The sequence below is a fragment of the Corapipo altera genome, unplaced genomic scaffold (assembly GCF_003945725.1).
Source record: "Corapipo altera isolate COAL_440 unplaced genomic scaffold, ASM394572v1 75, whole genome shotgun sequence".
Lineage (NCBI taxonomy): Eukaryota > Metazoa > Chordata > Aves > Passeriformes > Pipridae > Corapipo > Corapipo altera.
Window position 1 is genome coordinate 13,515,298 of NW_020884887.1, and position 17,911 is coordinate 13,533,208.

The 17,911-nt window shown below is 45.9% G+C and overlaps 1 long non-coding RNA gene across 1 annotated transcript; it reads right to left on the bottom strand.

Annotated features, from left to right (window-relative positions):
• Positions 1–1,007: 1,007 nt before the first annotated feature.
• Positions 1,008–6,350, bottom strand: LOC113947258. The gene is made up of 4 exons (XR_003527664.1): positions 6,265–6,350; positions 5,892–6,004; positions 5,500–5,580; positions 1,008–1,186 (listed from the first exon to the last, which is right to left on the bottom strand). It is a non-coding gene; the product is annotated as an uncharacterized LOC113947258 (long non-coding RNA).
• Between the last annotated feature and the right edge of the window lie 11,561 nt (positions 6,351–17,911).

A 17,911-nucleotide genomic window follows, 5' to 3' on the forward strand; every position in this document is an offset into this window, starting at 1 on the left:
TAAAAACAAGGTGGAGAAAAATAGCAACTTTTCTGTCCTAGGAACAGAAGAAATTCCCAAACAGTCATTTCCCTGGGCTGGGGAATTTGTTTTGATTTTTACCTTGATGTTCACTAACTGAAAGCACGAAGATCCAAAGCCTATGATGAGAGCAATAACCATTCCAAGACATTTACAAATGACCCTCTTAACTGTTTATGAGACATTATCTGAGGTAAAGCAGAGTAGGAGAAATAAACTTGAAGTAGGAAGAGCTGGCTCGCCTCCCAGATGGAGCATGATAAAGCACCAGTGTCAGTGTTTCTTCTCAGTTTTATGGCAGCCTTTAACTGCTTGGTGTTTAGGATTTTTTATCAGAAAACGGAAAGGAGAAGGAATGGATCCAAAGCAAAGAGGTTTTCACAAACAATATTCTCCAAATGACTTTATGTGAGCAGATACTGTGTTATCTGGCTATCAAGATAACACCATTTATTTTTTTACTTGCCACAGCAGCCTGCTGCTCAGATTCCCAGTCCTGGGATGTACGAGGAATTCCTGAGCACAGCAATAAATTTTCAAAGGGATCTGGATTACCCCACTGCTTCTTTCCTATTAGAAAATATCCTGAACAAAGTTGATCTCTGGTCAGATTTACCTCATCAAAAAGATTTCTATTGTCTCTCCTAAATAGTGTGTTAGTTGTCGGTTCCCATATTTAGCAAAGCTCTCTGGATTTTGTTCATCTCCCCCAAAAAGTTAATGAATGGCCCTTCATGGAACCATGGGAATGGGATAATTTTTTTTACACAGAAAGCTCTCCTGGAAGTTGAAATTATATAAAAACTACCTCGCTTCTTACTTTTCCTTAGCTCAAAGTATAAACAACCTTAAACCACAATTTTTCACTGTCCCTTCACAATATTTTCAACACTACTTTGAGAAAAAAAAAAAGGGTAAAACTCAGTTGTTCCAGTTTATTCATTGTGTTGGACATATTGGATGAAAAGCTTCATGTTTCTCTATTTCAGTTTTATAAAAACTTTATTGAAATCGTTGTCAAATTTACAGAGTGAACAGAGTTTTGACAAACAAAAATGCCTAGATGCATTTAAACAACATTTTTCTCATGCTTCCTCATTCTTCTCATGCTTCCTTTCTTTCTCGTGCAACTTGGAAATGCGTCAAGAAAATGCATTAAAGAAACCTGGCAAACGGGGGAAAAAAAATAAAATACTTCAGAAAGAGAAGACTTTATTTACACATAAACAGAGGGCTTGGGTTTTCCACCCCACCGATGCTCACAGCACCTCCCCTGTCACATGCCATGAGGTGCCAGCAGGACCAAGGGATGGGTCATGGGAGGAGCAGAGCAGAGGGAAGTGCTGGAAATCCTTCCACCTTCTCTGACTGAGGCTGAAATCAGTTCATGAGGACAGAGCCAAAGAGCTAAGGAAACTCCATGGAGCCAATTTTTGGTTGGATCCAACATCACAGGCTTCTGCCAAGTCTGGTGTAAATTTATCATCAGTTCTCTTAAAACCGGTTTTCTTCTTATCCCTCATTGATTGGTTGGGTTTAGCTCCCTCAGACCGAGCTACTGTCCAGAGGCAAACGGGGAAACCACTTCTCTTGGAGAATTTACCTGAGAGCAAAGCACTTTGTGGGTTGTTACAACAAATGATGGGTTAGAGAATAAAAGAACCAGCCATTCCCATGCCATTAGTGCCCTCAGTCACTCTGCTGCATGACACACTCCCACAGCTGAGTCTTTCTTTCTCATGGATAAACTACATCCCTCGGAGCAGCATCGCTCCTGATTTCCACCAGGACAGCTGAGCTCAGGCTCTGATCCAACAGCAACTTCTTTTATCGGTGTGGAGCTGCCCAAAATGAGCTCTGTGCTTTGTAGCACGTGCTCCTGGCAAGCTTTAGGTCACCCACATGGCTCCCGTGGTGGATGGGCACACACAGCTCACCCGGGGATGGGATTGGGATGCCCCAGGCTGCACAGCCATGTGGGAGCACACGGGGTCTATGTCAGTGGCAGGGCTACTGCTCCAGCCACACACCAGATGCTGGAAATCCTGGATAAATATGTAAAATCCCCTAATTCCACTGGTATAAAGTTTCCAGGCAGAAAAAAGAAGACGTGTCCAGGGAAACGGTGCAGCAGCCTGGACTTCAAGCCTTCAGTTCCAGGGATTTCAGAAAGCCCTGAATCAAAATTTCCACTAACACCATTTAAAAATATACCCTCCCCAGCCTGCAGGACCCCAAGTGAAGAGCTAAGAATTACTTGAGTGCACAGTAAGGAAAAAAAAGTCCCAGCCAGGCCTCTGATCCTTCAGGATCACAACAGGTTTGGGGAACATGGAGAGGAAAGTGATGCCATCTCTGCAGTGGTGGGATTTCCCTGCAGAGATACAATCCTGCTGGACTTTACATCTTCCCCACACACAGAGCCTCACCACCACACTACACATTTTAACTCACTCCAGTTTCTCTCATGTTGAACCAGAGCTGCCCCAAGTTATATTGCAGCATGTTTGACCCCTTTTTTCTTCTTTGTTTTCACCTCCTAGTTGTGTTTTTCTCCAGATGAGGATGAAGTTCATGGAAATGCTTATGTGAACCACCTCTTCAAACAGAAATGACTAGAAATGTTCATTCACTGCACACCTTTTAACTACCTAGGCAAGGAATAAGTTTTTTCCCCAAGTCCAGCCACCCAGTAAGAAGTTAAGAAACAAATTTCTCTAAGATTTTAAACTGCGATTCTTCTGCCTTCATTATTTACTGGTAGAATAAAATATAGCATCCAACTGTGAGGAAAGCAGTAAATCCTTATACTTAGCACAATCCCATTCCAAGCAAACCCCCAAGATCTGCACCACTTTTGAGCACAGCCTAATGGCTGCAAACGTTATTTTAAGCATCTCAGCACATCTCCACTGAAAAAGAAAATTAACTACTTTGTTTGAGATCTGTGAGTTTGCACCAAGCAAGCTGATGCCTCTGTAAAATATATCCCACTGCCCAAAGCACATTGTTTGGGTACCAGAAGCTCTGAGTATTTTGGGTACCAAATGCAGCCCTGAGCCTGGGATAACTCATTTGGAGCAGCAACACGCTGTCCATCTTCGCTGCCTTTGACTTGCTGTTTGCTTGTGTAGGTCTTGCTCGAGGGTATCTGCACCACAACCCTCTGCACAGACTACATGTCTTTCCCAGACTACACATCTTTCCCAGTGCAGCAAAGTTAACCTCAGTAAAAAGGAAAAAAGGACAGAAAATCTCTTTCTCAATGTGAGGCAACTTTACAATTTTTGATTCACGTCATCCAGCACAAGGTTTTTTGGCCATGGAAGTGCTGTTCCCCATTTGCCTTTTAGAGCAAAATGAAAGGAGAGCCTGTGATGCTCACAGTGTGCTGCTCACGGATTGATGCTGAGAAGAGCAACTTGTAAAATAAAAATGGGGGCTTAAAAAATAAAATAGCTTGACGAGGAAATACTTGAGCTGCCTAAAACAGATTTATTTATACTTTTTGGCAAGGATCACGTTTTAATTGGGGTTATTGTTCACGTGAGCCTGGAACTATATAATATTATCCAATAATACAGAGAATCTGACACCAAAACATGTCACAGCACATATTATATTTGCATTTGCCAGGCACGGAATCCCATAAATTGTTGTCTGATAAAGGTCTGCAGTTCAATGGACAAGACTTTAAACAATTTGCAGGGGATTATGGATTTCGACATACAACATTCAGTCACGGTTCTTTGTAATCAGATGGTCTAGTGGGAAAGGGAATTAAGCCTCCAAAGCAGAGCCTGGCCTGAGGCTCTGTTGAACTTGAGAACAGTGCCTTCCAAACCTGGGCCATCCTCCATGAGAGCCTGACAGCCTCGGCTATTCAAACCTCCCAAGGAAGGTGAAGCTGATGGAGGTGTCTCTGAAGATAGGACACAAATCACCTCACAGCTCCAAAGATCCAAGAGGATGTGCAATGTACTGCATCCACGATGCCATTTGGGGACAGAGGAGATTGAGATTTTATGGCAGTTGCTCATGTTTCCCATAAAACTCAAAGCTCACAAGGGGTGACTCAGGAGGAAGCAAGGGGCAATTGCAAGTTATTTCCCTGTAAACAGAGACCTGAACTGGAAAAGGATTCAGCAGCAACACTGCAGGACCAAAAAGCAGCAACAGGGATGGAAATGCTCCTCAGGGTATCAGCCCAAATACCCAGAACTCCTGAAAGATTCAGGAAGCTCTGATACAATAGTCAGTGACACTGTGCTCCCTACCAGCACTGCAGCACACATGGGGCACAGTGGAAAATTTTCAGGCTCGTTATCAAAAAGGAGGGTTGAGTAATCCAGCACTGGCGCCTAATGCTGCAGCGTGGGAGCTGATCCCAGCCAGCGTGCCCTGGGCTCTGCCACCACCCTGCAAGAGGGATGCTCAGCCTCCCTGGGGTACCTTTTTTCCAGGTCATGTCCCAGACTCTGAGGAAAAATGTGAATGAACTCCCTATTTTTTCCTCATGCTTCATTTGGTTTAGTCTAGGCTGGGTCTTGTGGACCTGGTGGCTCTCCCAAGGGAGTGGTCGTGGGGAAATGGGGACCAGCCTCACCTTGGAGAAGCACAAAGCCTTGGCAGCCAAGCCTACTTGAAAATGTCATGAAATCATGGTTCCAGGCAGGAAGACCAGCTCTGGGGCTCAAGTTGTGAGCTCAGTTATACTGACCCTCTGCTAGCAGTCATAATTAGGGGTTGTGGATCATTGCCAGGAGCACGTGCAAAGAACCCAGTAAAACCCCAGTGTGTCAGGGTTTGGAATTGTGCCGTCACAGAGCATTTCAGGAAAGAATGCACTTAATGGAATGAAATGGTAGAAAAGGAATAAAAGCAGGTGTTGCTTTCACAGAGGTCTCTGCACACATTGAGGGCAATAAGAAAAACAGGGATGAAAAGACGGACCAGGGTGTGCAGGTGTACTTGGAAATGAGGACTAATCTAACTACCTTAGACTGTCCTTGCCTTGGTCTGTTGTCTTGGAGCTGCTGAAAAGAGCAGCAAAACATACAGCCTTGAAGATCTTGAATGTCAGCCTGGACACCAAGGTTATGCTCAGCTCTATCCAAAATTTCCACAGGAACATTATCTTTCCCCCTTCTTTCTATGGAGAGTGCTGGAAACCACTTCAAAGAGTGTGTGCTGAACGTGTGCAGTAAGACCAATGCTTTCCAAGTGAACTGAGTGCTGGCAACACAATCCAGGTTGGGAGCAGTGGGAATTGCTCTGCTCCATTTAGTAAGAGTAGAAGAGCACCACATCAGTAGTACAAACAGCCCTGCATCCCACTGCCAGGAATCTTTGCTGGCGAAGGAAGGAAAAGAAAGAGAGGCTCAAAAGAAGCCGTGCACATGCTTGCACCCCATGCTATGGCAATATCTGGTTCAAGATATTTTAATCTCTTTCATGATTAAGAAGCATAATACTCACAGGCTGATCTTTGTTTTCTCCTTGGGGTCTTGCTCTCCCTCTGTCTTGCAAACAAAGGGACCCATTATCTTCAGAGGGACCCTGTGAGCTCCCACACAGCACAGAGCAGAGCAAGTGAGGAATTCCACAGAAGTCCACAGGTAAAAAGTCCAAAAAAGATTGCAAGTCAAGGGTGTTCAACTTCCCTCTGCACTTCTAAACACTCATCAGATCATACTGGCCAAGCTTTATAAATTTTTATCAGTTTTCTGATTTAAGCAAAAGCAAAATTTGCGTTTCTGTTCCTCCAAAACACCAAGAGTTACACTAAGCTGCAAATTCACATGGAAGGGGAATTTTGATTTTGCACTGAATGGCAAGAGCAAAGCAAGTGTTAAACAAAAGACACTGACCTGCTTTTTCCCAGCAATAGTAAAGTCATCTCACTTCCCTTCTGCTGTTCACATTGCCTTGTACAAGTATTTAAATCCTCTGATGTGAGAGCTGATATTGTTCACTGGGACAGCTCAGATATGGGGCATGGCAGGGGGTGGAATAAAACAACAAGAAATTAAAGTGTATCCTGAGAAATAAAAAGATGTATCCTTTTATCATCTGAAAATGAAATTAATCTGATATAAGAGCTGCCTGGAACAACTCTTGACAGCTACCAACAACCCCTACAACAGCTAGTGCAGAGCATTTTGAAATGGAATACAGTGACATTCATTTTACTGATGGGCTCCTGAGGCAAAAAAGGCAAGAAGTGACAGTCCACACACTCACCCTGGAGAGCAACTGAATCTGGGGGCTTTGCAGGTGTAAAACCACCACAGAAGATTGACACATCCTCCTCACCTTACCAGAGCTCCATGGAAGTTTTGTGGAGCAGAACTGACACCTGTGTTAACTTCTATGACATCAGTGATGGGAATGAGGCCATGTCAGTATAAATTAGTATTAGAGATGTGAGCCAAGCCTTGTAGGTAAAAGCCTTGAAATTCTTATCTCTGATCCACCTGTCAGCATGAAAAACAAAATGGTCAACAAGCATGAAATCCAGCTTCTTAGCTACTTTTGGCTGTAAATTTAGAGTAAGGAATACTATAACTATTAAATGATTAATGTCTTCCAAATAGTCATGGAGCTGGAGGCCACGAGGATTTTTTTAATACTGTTCGAGATTTTTCACTGAAATTTTAAGTTTTTGCTGACTAATGATTTAAAAGTTCATTTAATAATTCCATCATACAGAAATGGCACTAAGGAGAAGTGCACACTTCTCAGCCATCCACTTGCCTGGACAAGGGGCAGGGGTGACCTTAGTCCTGCCTGGACCAGTGTTGGTCCCTGAGGGAGGACACCCAGGAGCTTTCACATCCCTGATGCTTCCAGCCATTTGGACACTCCCTATTTGGGGCTTGCAGTGAGCCTGGGACACAGAGCTCATTTCCAAATTGGCTCCAACACCTGATTTCCTCATTGGTGCCATAACAGCCAGGCATTCCTTAGGGTGCACTATTCTCCTTCTTGTTTTTTTAACATTATTAATTGTCCCCATTGACAGTTCTAAAGGGTTGGTTGGTTGGGTTTTTTTCCCCTCTGATAAGACAAACACGTTTGAATCAAACAAGCCTTGACAAATGCTGGAGATACACACTGTGCTGAAATAATGAGGGAGCTCTTTCACACAACACCACAATATGTATGGACAAGTTGTTGCACTGGAGCAGTATGAGCTTGTCAGATCACAGTGAAACGGTATTCACTGAAAGAATAGGTACAAGGAAGAACAGCAGAAAGTATTCTGCTGTACAAACATGCAGCCAAGCAAAACCTTTGGAAGAACAGGACACAAGCAACACTGAACCATTTTCTTTACAATACTGCCTGGTGTCAATAACGCTGCCCACAAGAAATTGAAATATTTTCCTGCAAAAGAGAAAAGCAGTAATTAAGTCTCAAATTTAGTCAGGCCAAGATACACAAAACAGAGAGGATCAATAGCTGCCAATGGCTGCTGCTTTCCAAACCATAAACCTGAAACAAGCAAAATAACAAACATGTTAAAATACATGGGTTTATAGCAAATGTAGACAGAAGTATACGAAGTTACACTTCCCAAATCAGTGAATTGACTTGTGTGTATTCTTAATAATGTTAATTTGCTAAAATCAGGGAAAGGAAAGCGTGACAGTCGTCCTTCCCACCTGTCATGAGCTTGAACATGTGTGTACATAACATGGGCAACCACCTTCACAAAGCACGAGGCAGCCTGACTCACTCTGTCAACAGAACTCCCCAACTTCATAATTATAAGGAGGTGCCAGTTTCGTGCTATTCAAAGTGTATTTTGAAGGGTAAATGCTTTCTGGCCTGACAGCAGAGCTGCCTGAGTCACTGGCCAGGCTGTGCCCAGCTGTGCCCGTTGTGCCCACAGCTCTGCCATGGGCTGGCTGCATGACAGGAAGGAGCAACGCACCGTGTCCAGCTGGGAGCCTCCTCTTCCACCCCTGTACCACCACAAGACTGAACCCAGGCAGCTATACCCACCTGATGCCCCTGGCAGTGCCCTCCCCCGTGCCCTGCCCCTGTGCACAGCCCTGGGTGGGTGTTTCAGCAGGAACAGGCTTGCAGGGAGCTCCTGCCCTCGCTGGAGGGGTTAGGGAAGGAAAGCCATGAAACGGGGCTTGCCGAGGGCACACCTTGTCTGGGGTTCACACGGGTGTTTAACGCAACAAGCAGTGTCACCACCACCCAAAGCAGAGCTGACTCCTCTGCTGGAGGGGAGGTTGGCCACTCCATCTCGAAGGAGCTGTGTATTTGTAACCACCTGCCTCGGGAGGAGGTGCTGACAGGAGGGATGGATTCTCCTGGAGGGAGCTCCTCTCCAGCACACTGACCACAGGCATTAGCTGCTCCTTAACGATGTGCAAGTGGTGGTTTGCATTGAGTCCCTCCAGGCTGATTTAGTTGGACCAGAGGACTCCAACACAATCTGATCTTGCCGGATTTCTGCTCTAGGAGGAAGGTCAATGCCCTGCAGTCATGACCAGGGTGATTCTGAGTGTGAGATGGCCACTGCTGCTCTGAGCCAGGGCTCAATCTTCCCTTCCAACCCAGCTCCCCACTGCCTTCATGCAAAACACAACAATCTCACCTACAGAGACTTGCTGGAGGACAGAGAGCATCATCCACAGGAGCTCAATATGTGACCTTGCCCTTGAGCATCTGCCTGCCCCAGCACGTCTCTCCTGTCACTGATAAGGTGCATCTGGATCCTACTCACATGCCGGAGAAGGAGGAAGGCAAAAATCCTGCTGCTGAGATTGGCACAGCAATCCAGGAGGGAAAGGTCTTGCACGGAACCAGCTGCCCCACAGCCACCACCCAGGGCTCCCAGTCACCTGCTGGCTTTGCTCTTGTCGTTGCTGCAGGCGCTGCTGGTCAGGGGAAGATGATACTGCAACCCAACACAGAAATAATTAACGGCAGGACACCGAAGGGAACATGCCACGATGATCAAGAGCCTGCAGCCTGAGGCAGCCCAGTGTGTCAGGAGGAGGGAGCAGCATCCCTGCGAGAGCTGCCACTCAGCGCTCTAATTTGTAGTGGCCGGGCAGCCCCCGTCGCCCGCCGTCGGAAAACAGCTCCGGGTGGGAATTTACACTGGGAGGAATTAGCAGCCAGCCTGCCCTGGGCTGGAAGGAGGCGTTTCGGGTTTCAGGGCTGCCCATGGGTGATGGGAGCTGAGTGCTGGGAAGGGGGACACGGCACCTCACAGCACCTTCCCACCGCCACCGAGCCCGGGGGCAAACTGCGGGAGGGCTCCCGAGGGAGCACTGCTGGGCAGGTGATTCTCTGACTGCAGACACCCTGGGAGTCTTCCCCCACCATCAGCTTTGACCCTAATAATCCTACAAATAGCCATTGGGGTTTAACTTCTGCTCCCGGTTAAAAAAAGACGCAAGAAAATGAAAGCCATGGCAAGATGTTATCTCTGCAGCAGCTCGGTGAGTCCTGCTGCCTAGGGAAGGGGGAAGAGTTGGTTTCTGGCTCCCTTTTCCCTGGGATGAAGGAGAGGAGCCAAGGAAGGATCTGGAAGAAGAAAGGCAAAGCAGGCTGAAAACACAGCTTGGTCCAAGAAGCTGCAGGAGGTGGGAGAGGAGCAGCAATGACAGCCACACCAGGGCATGGGGACCTGTGTGTGTCCTGAAGGACACCCCACAGAGACAGCCCTGCCCACCCAGCTCTGCTAGGAGCATGCCAGTCAGAGTCCCTCATGGCAGAACACTGGCAGGGAAGGGACTGGAAAGATGTTTGGAGGGAAGCAGAGGACCACAGTAAGGCAGCTGGGGTGGAAAGCATGGTTTGAGTTCTAAGGAGAGGATAATAAGGCCAAGTAAATATTGCTCAGCTGGGGGACAGCGAAGAGGACAGAGCAGCCTACAAGTATCTGGAGGCTGTAAACATCAAGGAGGGAGAGGAATTATCTGCAGTTGTACAGGGGGCATAACTAAGAGTAATGGGATGAGATTAAGAAAGGAAGGGTTTAGGCTGAATACAAGGAGAATATTTCCCAACAATGAAATGGGTCAGGCTGCTGAATAATCCTTCCAGGGAAGCCACAGGAGCACAGCACTTCAGATGGTTACAACTACCCATGACTAAAGCCTGGGTTATGTGCTGCCAGGCATAATGGATAATGTAATTTCTGTCTCTGGCCTCCAAGGTTATTTCCTTTCCATCTCTACAGGAGGAATAACTTATCAAGTAATACATGCTTTGAACATGATGCTCCTTTTGTCAGAGACAAAAGAGCCTCCCAGTTCCCAGCCCTGCCAGAAGTGTCACTGCAGACAGTGGATTAGGGATGCTCCCTGCTCTGCTGGTCACACCTCTTGCCTTTAGGGCACAGTCATTTCTCCCAAATTTCAATCAAAACAAAAACAACTTGGTTTAAAAAAAAAAAAAAAAAAAGGGAGCTGGTTTATTTTGCATTTGTTTTAAATTTGCAGTTAGATAGCATGAAATGTATACATTTAAAACAAATTGACCCAAAAGAAGTGCTGGAAAATAGGGAATGGAAGCTCACAACAAATACCCTTGTTCTTTTGCTCTCTCATTTGCCATGAGACAGATCTGGACTGGCCTCAATTTAACATCAAACTACTCCTTCAGTCAAATCTAGGAAGCTTTTGTACTCCACAAAATCTGTACCTGTCCAGAAAACAGGATTTCCAGTCATTTTCATAGGAGAGTTTCCATTCAGCCTTAATGAGGAAGAGTCAGTCACCCAAACGAGGAAGGCATCAGGGAAGAGCCATCCATTGAGATCTGACTCACTGCATTTACATCTGTAATTAGGGGACTGGGAATGCTCAGCAGCAGCATCAGGTGACAGAACTAGAACAGTATCACCTTCCACAGCTCTTGTGAAAAGCATCAGGTACAATCCCTCAGCAGGGTGGCAGGGCTGGGACATGAGGGCACAGGGGATGAAAGGATGGAAGCACATGTTTCCTGAGGACAGGAGTGCTGAACCTTCGCAGTTGCACCGTGTTTCTCCCGTTCATTAACAGTGGACAGCAGGAGAGCAGCACAGGTCTGAGCTCGGGCATCAAATGGAGATCCCCGGGTGCTGAACATCAGGGGTGAGGCAGTCAGGGAAGAGGGGGATTTCTGAGTCTTTCAGAGCCCCAAGGCTGGGACATGGGAGGAGGAGGAGGACTAGGGAGCTATAATAAATAAACACTCTTTAACACTGGATCTCAGGGATAATAATCCATCAAATCCTAAAGGTTTGCCCTGAGCAACTCCCCAGTTTATGTACAGTGGGTTACTTCCTTTGTGCAAAATCTTTCATGCATCCTGATTTCCCATATACTGTTTCACCTCATGTTATACCTTGTAATCTTGGCTTGTAGTGCAGTTTAGAGTTATTATATGTCAAGTAAGGGTTGAAGTTTAAAGAAAACAAACCACAGCTTGGCTCGGTCGCACCGTAGCACTGGGAGGAGCTCTTATAAACGCTGAAGTGAACCTGGGGAATGCTTTTCCCACCTGCAGGCTTTAATACCAGCAATTTCTATGTGTGTGAGCCATGGCCCAGGATCCCAACACAGCAGGGAGGAGCCAAGCAGGGACATGGTGGGATGCAAGAGCAGAAACCTCTGGAGGTTTCATGGCAGAGTGCTGGTGTGAAAGAACCACGTTCTGCAGGCACTGTTGATGAAGCCAATGAGGCTCTTGTGAAGAGACATATCTACCACTTCTGGGTGTTTTAACACTAATGAAGATGGCACAATGTGAAACCAAAGGCTTTGCTGCTCAGGAGGGACAGGACTGGAGCACACAGTGCCCAGCTGGTCCCCACATCCCAGCACACACATCCCACTGCACCTCTCCCACTATCAGATGTGAGTCACTGCCAGAGGCAGAATGCCAGACCTGAGGAACCAGAGGTCTTATCCGGTCTGGAGGATCTGAACTTCCAGTGTTTACTTAAGAATGAAGCAGAATAAACTCTGGTTTTTAAAACTAAACATCTAAATGCACTCACTAATCTGAAGAGGTACAGTAAGCAATTGTACAAACACACCTTAAATGTTTCTTGTTAATTTTTGCAGTTCATACAGAAAGATGTGTTGACTTTCAAAATCCAGCTCCTCTAAGTCCACAGGGAAGTGCTGTTCTGCTCTTCTCCTTTGCAGGTACCAAAAGGTGAAGCAAGAAAAGCTGCAGCCAGGTACATCTTTGCACAAAATACCAAGCACTGTGAGCAACACAGAGGCAAAAACACCTCTGTGAAGAGGACTTGCAAATGGGATTTCTCTGCAAGCTGGGGGAAACAGAGGAGGATGAAAACACCTGGCACCCTCCAGCACAGTGCTTGGTCTTACAACCAGGAGCCTCAGCCTATAGTTCTCCAAACAGCCACATGTGATCCCTTTTTTAAAATACTTCACTCCAGCCATAGCATTGAAATATCATTCAAATACATTCTGAAAGTTTTTTCTTTCACTTATTTTTTTTCCTGAAAACATGGGCAGTCACTGAATTTAATGTTTTGTAGAGTAAAACCACAAGGTTTCACTCAGTCCTCATCTATAATTGTGGTAGACACTAAAAAAATCCCTCGAGAGCCCCAGCACACACAGAGCCAGACCAGATCCTCCAAGTTCCCTCCACACACAAATCCTCCTGAATAACAAATATTAATATATAGTAAATAATAATTGTAATACTTAGCACTTCCCACCCATAGATCTCACGGTATTTCACTGAGCTAGATGAATACCTTTAATTCTCTCACTCCCAGGCAAAAAGAGTGCTTCTCTCCTGCAAACACTTTCCATGCAGGTGTTTCATTTTAACCTTACAACTAGTTTTGCTGATTATGTTGTGGTCAGCCCAGTCACTGGGAGAGCTCCAGGTTAGTCTTCTTCTGTGCATGTTCCCCCTGGGAGAGCAAAAATGCTAAAGGTGTTTGTAACCTACACAGATGGATCTGCTTTCTAAGCACCAAATATTTGCAGTCAAACTAGATGGAACTAGATGGTCTTTAACTGCCAACCCAAATCATTCCATGATTCTGTGATCTTTGGCAGGATGACGTCCTCTGGCACGTGAGGACAGCCAGGGTGGGATGGCAGGGGTAGCACTGAGAGTGCACAGGAGAGTTCTTTGAGGAAGCTCACAAGATGGAAAGCTTTAGGTATCCAACAGGATCCAACAGGTGTTTACATGTGCAACTACCAAATCCACCTCGAGCATCCTCACCCCAGTGCCTCGCTCTGCTGTAAAATATATGGAGACATGGAAAATGATGTTTTGTCACATCAGCTCCACTGGCCACTCTCAGGTTCTCTCTGGAAGGCACATCTCCTCCCTGCTCACTGAATTCAGCAGACCTAGGGGACAGGTTTGGCAATTAAAAGATCATCTAAATATGGCTTCATGTGGTGGATCCACGAGTAATGAGATGCATATGGAGAAATTAGTGCAGAGTTGGTTGTATCCTCCCTGGAACCACACAGAAAGTGTAAAAATTCCATCAGAAATTCCACCTCTAACAACACCAGCCTGTGTTTTTTACCCCAGCTTCATCCAGTGGTGGTGTGATGTGCTGGTGCTCAGCACAGCCAGGGCAGAGATTGGGGACAGGAGGGGATCCCCCTGGCCCCTGCTCCCCCGGGGGACACCTCGAGGCTAACACATGGCAGCCTCTCCCAGAACGAGCCCACTCTTCCGTTTAATCCATCCCTGCAATTAGAAGGTAATAACTCTGGTGGGAAAAATGTAACAAAATATCAAGCCATCAGTTTTCATTTGTATGAGGCCCTGTGTCTGCTGCCAGAAGGCTCTGTCCGATGCAGAGCTCCTGCCAAGGAACGTGTATTTACATCATTTCCACCACAAGCCAGCGTGGTCACCTCTAAATATTAATGTCTGGGACCTGTGCACAGAATGGAGATGAGTTTCAGATGGATCATCAGGCACTTAAATAGTTTTAGAACAGCTTTGGAAGTCATTAATCTTGATAGATACAGCAGTAATAACACAAGACAGAGAAGGTCCCATGGGGCTGGAGAGGAGGCAGTCCTGGCTCTAAGAAAATCTTGTTCCATAGGACTATTTAACATCAGGAATGAAGACTGGCTGGGCCAAAGTCCCCTCTCCTGCCTCTCACCTTGGCCCAAAGCCAATCCCTGGGGAAGAGGGAGCAATAAAGTACATACCCGGTGACAGGTATATGCAGTGCACAGCTCTGCCCTCAGCCACCTCTTCAGGAGTGAGCACAAATTTACCTGTAAGTAGCTCTGACCCTGTTATGACCAAAGCTAAATGCTTCTCAACTGAAGGTAGACTGGAGTATCTACATCTGTATTATACCCGGATGGGGTTTTTTCCTGCCAAGGTCTAAGAAGCTGGTTTGAGGAGATGCCAAGGTCTAATTCATGGCACATTCAGATCCAGTGTTACATTCACACAGTGCCTGAGCTGAGAACTGCTCTGCTGTCAAAGCACAGATGAATTATACTGAGCACAACAGAATATTTGGAGTCAGATGTGACAACTACCTTGTGAGAGCACGTGTGTTAGTTTGAGGGTATATGGGCCATTTATCACTTTCCCCAAAATCTGTAATTCATGGAATAAATTGCAGTAGAGATACTTGGATCCATGTCTAGACCTTAAGTAACTTTTCACTAATGCCCGAATCCCCAAGATTCTGTTCTTTGGCAGTTACTCCTCAGGCAGATCTCTAGAAAGTCATTAAATATGTTGTGATTTAACTGGCAAATAAACAGCTGACCACAAGCCTCAGAATCCTGCAAGTGCAAAGAAATACATCAATATTTCATTGATGGACATCTACTCCCATTAACATCTACATCATGTAAGGAAACATCTCCAAATGTAAGTCCTGAAGAATAACAAGCAGTTTTATTGGAGTAAATGTGGCCTTCCCAGTTGTCCCAAACAGGGCTATAATTATTTTTTAAAGAGAATTAGCCTAAGTATTACCACCCTCTACAAAACTTTGTTTGTTTGTTTCCGTTTGTTGTGGGTGATCCTCGGTTTGCAGCTTGTTAGCAGCATGTCACCAGGGAATAAACAAAACCACACGCACAAAAGAAACCTCTTTCCCAACGTCTTTCAAGGCCCTGCTAATTGCTGACGCACACAACTGCTGCAGCTCCTTCTGTTCTTGCATAACTGTCACCATTTGGGGATGCGTAAATATCCCTGTGTTTATTACTTAAAGATGGCAGTGATGATAAATTCGGTGATTTAAAAGGAGTGAAAGGATTCCCTTGCCACAACAAGTGTTTGCTGTGCTTCCACCTAACCAGCAAGGCAGTGGTGCACCCCTCATTTTGTCCACAAAGAATTCAGGTCCAGCATTATCAATCCAGTGCAGCTACAGCAGGCTTTAGTAACCATGATCAAAATGCCAATGAACTCTGCTCTTGTACAGCTTTTTCCATTTGTCCAACACCTTTTCCTGCCTTAACCTGCCCACATCCTGGTGGGAGGTTGGGGTGGTTCTTTGCAGGTACATAAACATCATATGACTTTGCTGGAGTCACACCAGGAGGTCGGGCAGAAAGGACTTCTCTCAGTCCTCATAATTAATTTTCCTTGCATAAACTCATGGATACGTTTTTTAAGGAGCTGCTCTGCCTTTTCCTTCGCAATGGATGACTTTTTCATGAGCAGTGTTGGGCTGTGGACAGGGACAGCTCAGGGTCCCACTCCACTGCTCTTCCCATAAATCTGAGACGTGGACTTCTTTCAGTGGGGAATAGGAGTGAAGCAGGGAGGGGACTGAAGTGCTGGAAACATTAGCCTGAATGGATGATCTTGCAGGCCTGACTCACACAAACCTCCCAGCGGAGTGGATGGGAGGGCTGCTGGGCTCAGATATAAAGGGAAAATTTCATTATTAACTCCCTTCCCCCCTGTATGGTTAGGTCTGTCTTGGGAAGGACAATATTTTCCAAACAATCTGTCATTTCTTTTTCTGAGCTCTCCTTTCCATTTGGCTCCAAAACAAATGTGCGTGCATAGAAATAAGCTCATCCCTTTAAAGTTTGCCTCTTCTGGGAAGTTTAGAAATGTTACAATCCAGTCATGTTCCAAACATCCCAGTTTCTCCCAAAGAAGCACTGTGGCCTTTCAGACACTATTCCCGGGATGGACTAGTAGGGAAGGCTGAAAATAAAGGAATGGGTGAGCTTGGAGAGTAATTTTTTCACTATATTTAGAAATACAGAGACATTCTTTTAATTAATGTTTTGATGATTTAAGAAAGCAATTGCAAAGTGTTCTTCTGTTTGTGTAGGAACAACCTGTGCCACCATCACACAAAATATGAACTTGGCTGTGGAAACAATACTTTTGGAAGCTGGCTTGTCTTGGAGATGATTTGGTGCTGGCTTGGTTGGCAGCAGCAGGGTCACCTGGTGATGAGGTGCCTTTCCCTCCCAACCCCCAGCAGCACTGCACACTCCTCAGTGTCTTTTGGGCACAAATTGGCATCTGCATCCACCTCTGGGGGAGAAGCTTTGCCACAACCACCTTTTATTCCGGAAGCTGAATAAATAGACACTGAGACTAATTAATCCATCTCTGGATCAAGTGCAAAGGAAATAACGTGACTTAAGCACCTACAGAAAGATTTTTATTCACATCCTCTATTTCCACCTTATTTTAGCTTCTGATTCCACCTTATTTTAGGCACCACATCTCAAAGTTCACTCCTACATCTTGCCCCAAAGCTACATATATTTTTCTAGTGCCTGGAGCTTGCTGTTAGTGCCTGTTCAGAGGTGTCTCAGTCTGACTGAGTAGCTCAGTCCAGCTTCCAGCCCATAACACTCATGCAGCAAGGACTGTGTCCTAGGAGAGGAGGGGTGGAATCTGTGGATAATTTGCCATGCAGCCCAGAGGCCACAGACAGCCCCACTCCTCTGCTGGGGGCTCTTTGACCAGTTGTTTGCCTCTCCAGAGCTTTTTGGATCCCCTCTAACAGGGGGATCACTCTGAGCTTGTCCTCCAGAAAGAGATGCCTGAGCTGGGGGATATTCCAGCATCCACACCCAATCTTTACGGAGGAAGGAGCCTGCCAGCCCTCACCTATGCTGAACGTGGGCAGGATGTTCTCAACATTTGCCCTATTCACCTGCTCGTAGTCATGACTCAAATAATTTGCAAACCATCACAGAATCAGAATCCCAGACTGGATACAGTTGGAAGGGACCACTGGGGATCCTCTAGTCCAGCATCCCTCCTTGCAACACTTCAACATCCCAGAGGAGTTTCCTCAGCACCCTCTCAAAGACCTGGGCAACACCTCTCCTGGTGCTGAGTGAGCTGTGCCCCAGTGCTGGGGACATCAAGACCATCTGCAAGAGCAGTGGGACACCGGGGGTCTCCCTGTCATCCCAGACAGGCAGGCTGGGAAGCTCCCTCCATCCTCAACATGTAAACATCTGCTGGAGGAAGTCTTTTCTCCTAATAACACATCATTAAACATTGATTTAAAGACAATCATCTTCCCTCTCTTCAGTTTCACAGCACCTTTAAAACAGCTGTTAGGCTGCAGCAGGGATGATCAGCTGAACAGGAAACACATTGTTAGCTCCCAGTATTAAAACAGTAGAATGCATTAATTTATGAGCTCCTACTCCCTCTCCAAAAGTTTTATTATGTTAATATCACCTTGATGTGCTGGTAGGCCCTGGTGCCAAAGCCTCTTTCACACAGTATGTGCCATCCTAAATTACAGGCTGGGCGCCTCCTGGAACTGCCTTTGGAAAACTGGAGTAAACCAGCGAGCGCTGAAGTTAATATTATCTTACAGACTAACAACCAGCTAATGCTCGACATGTGAATCCCATTTACTTCTTCTCTCTATAACAAA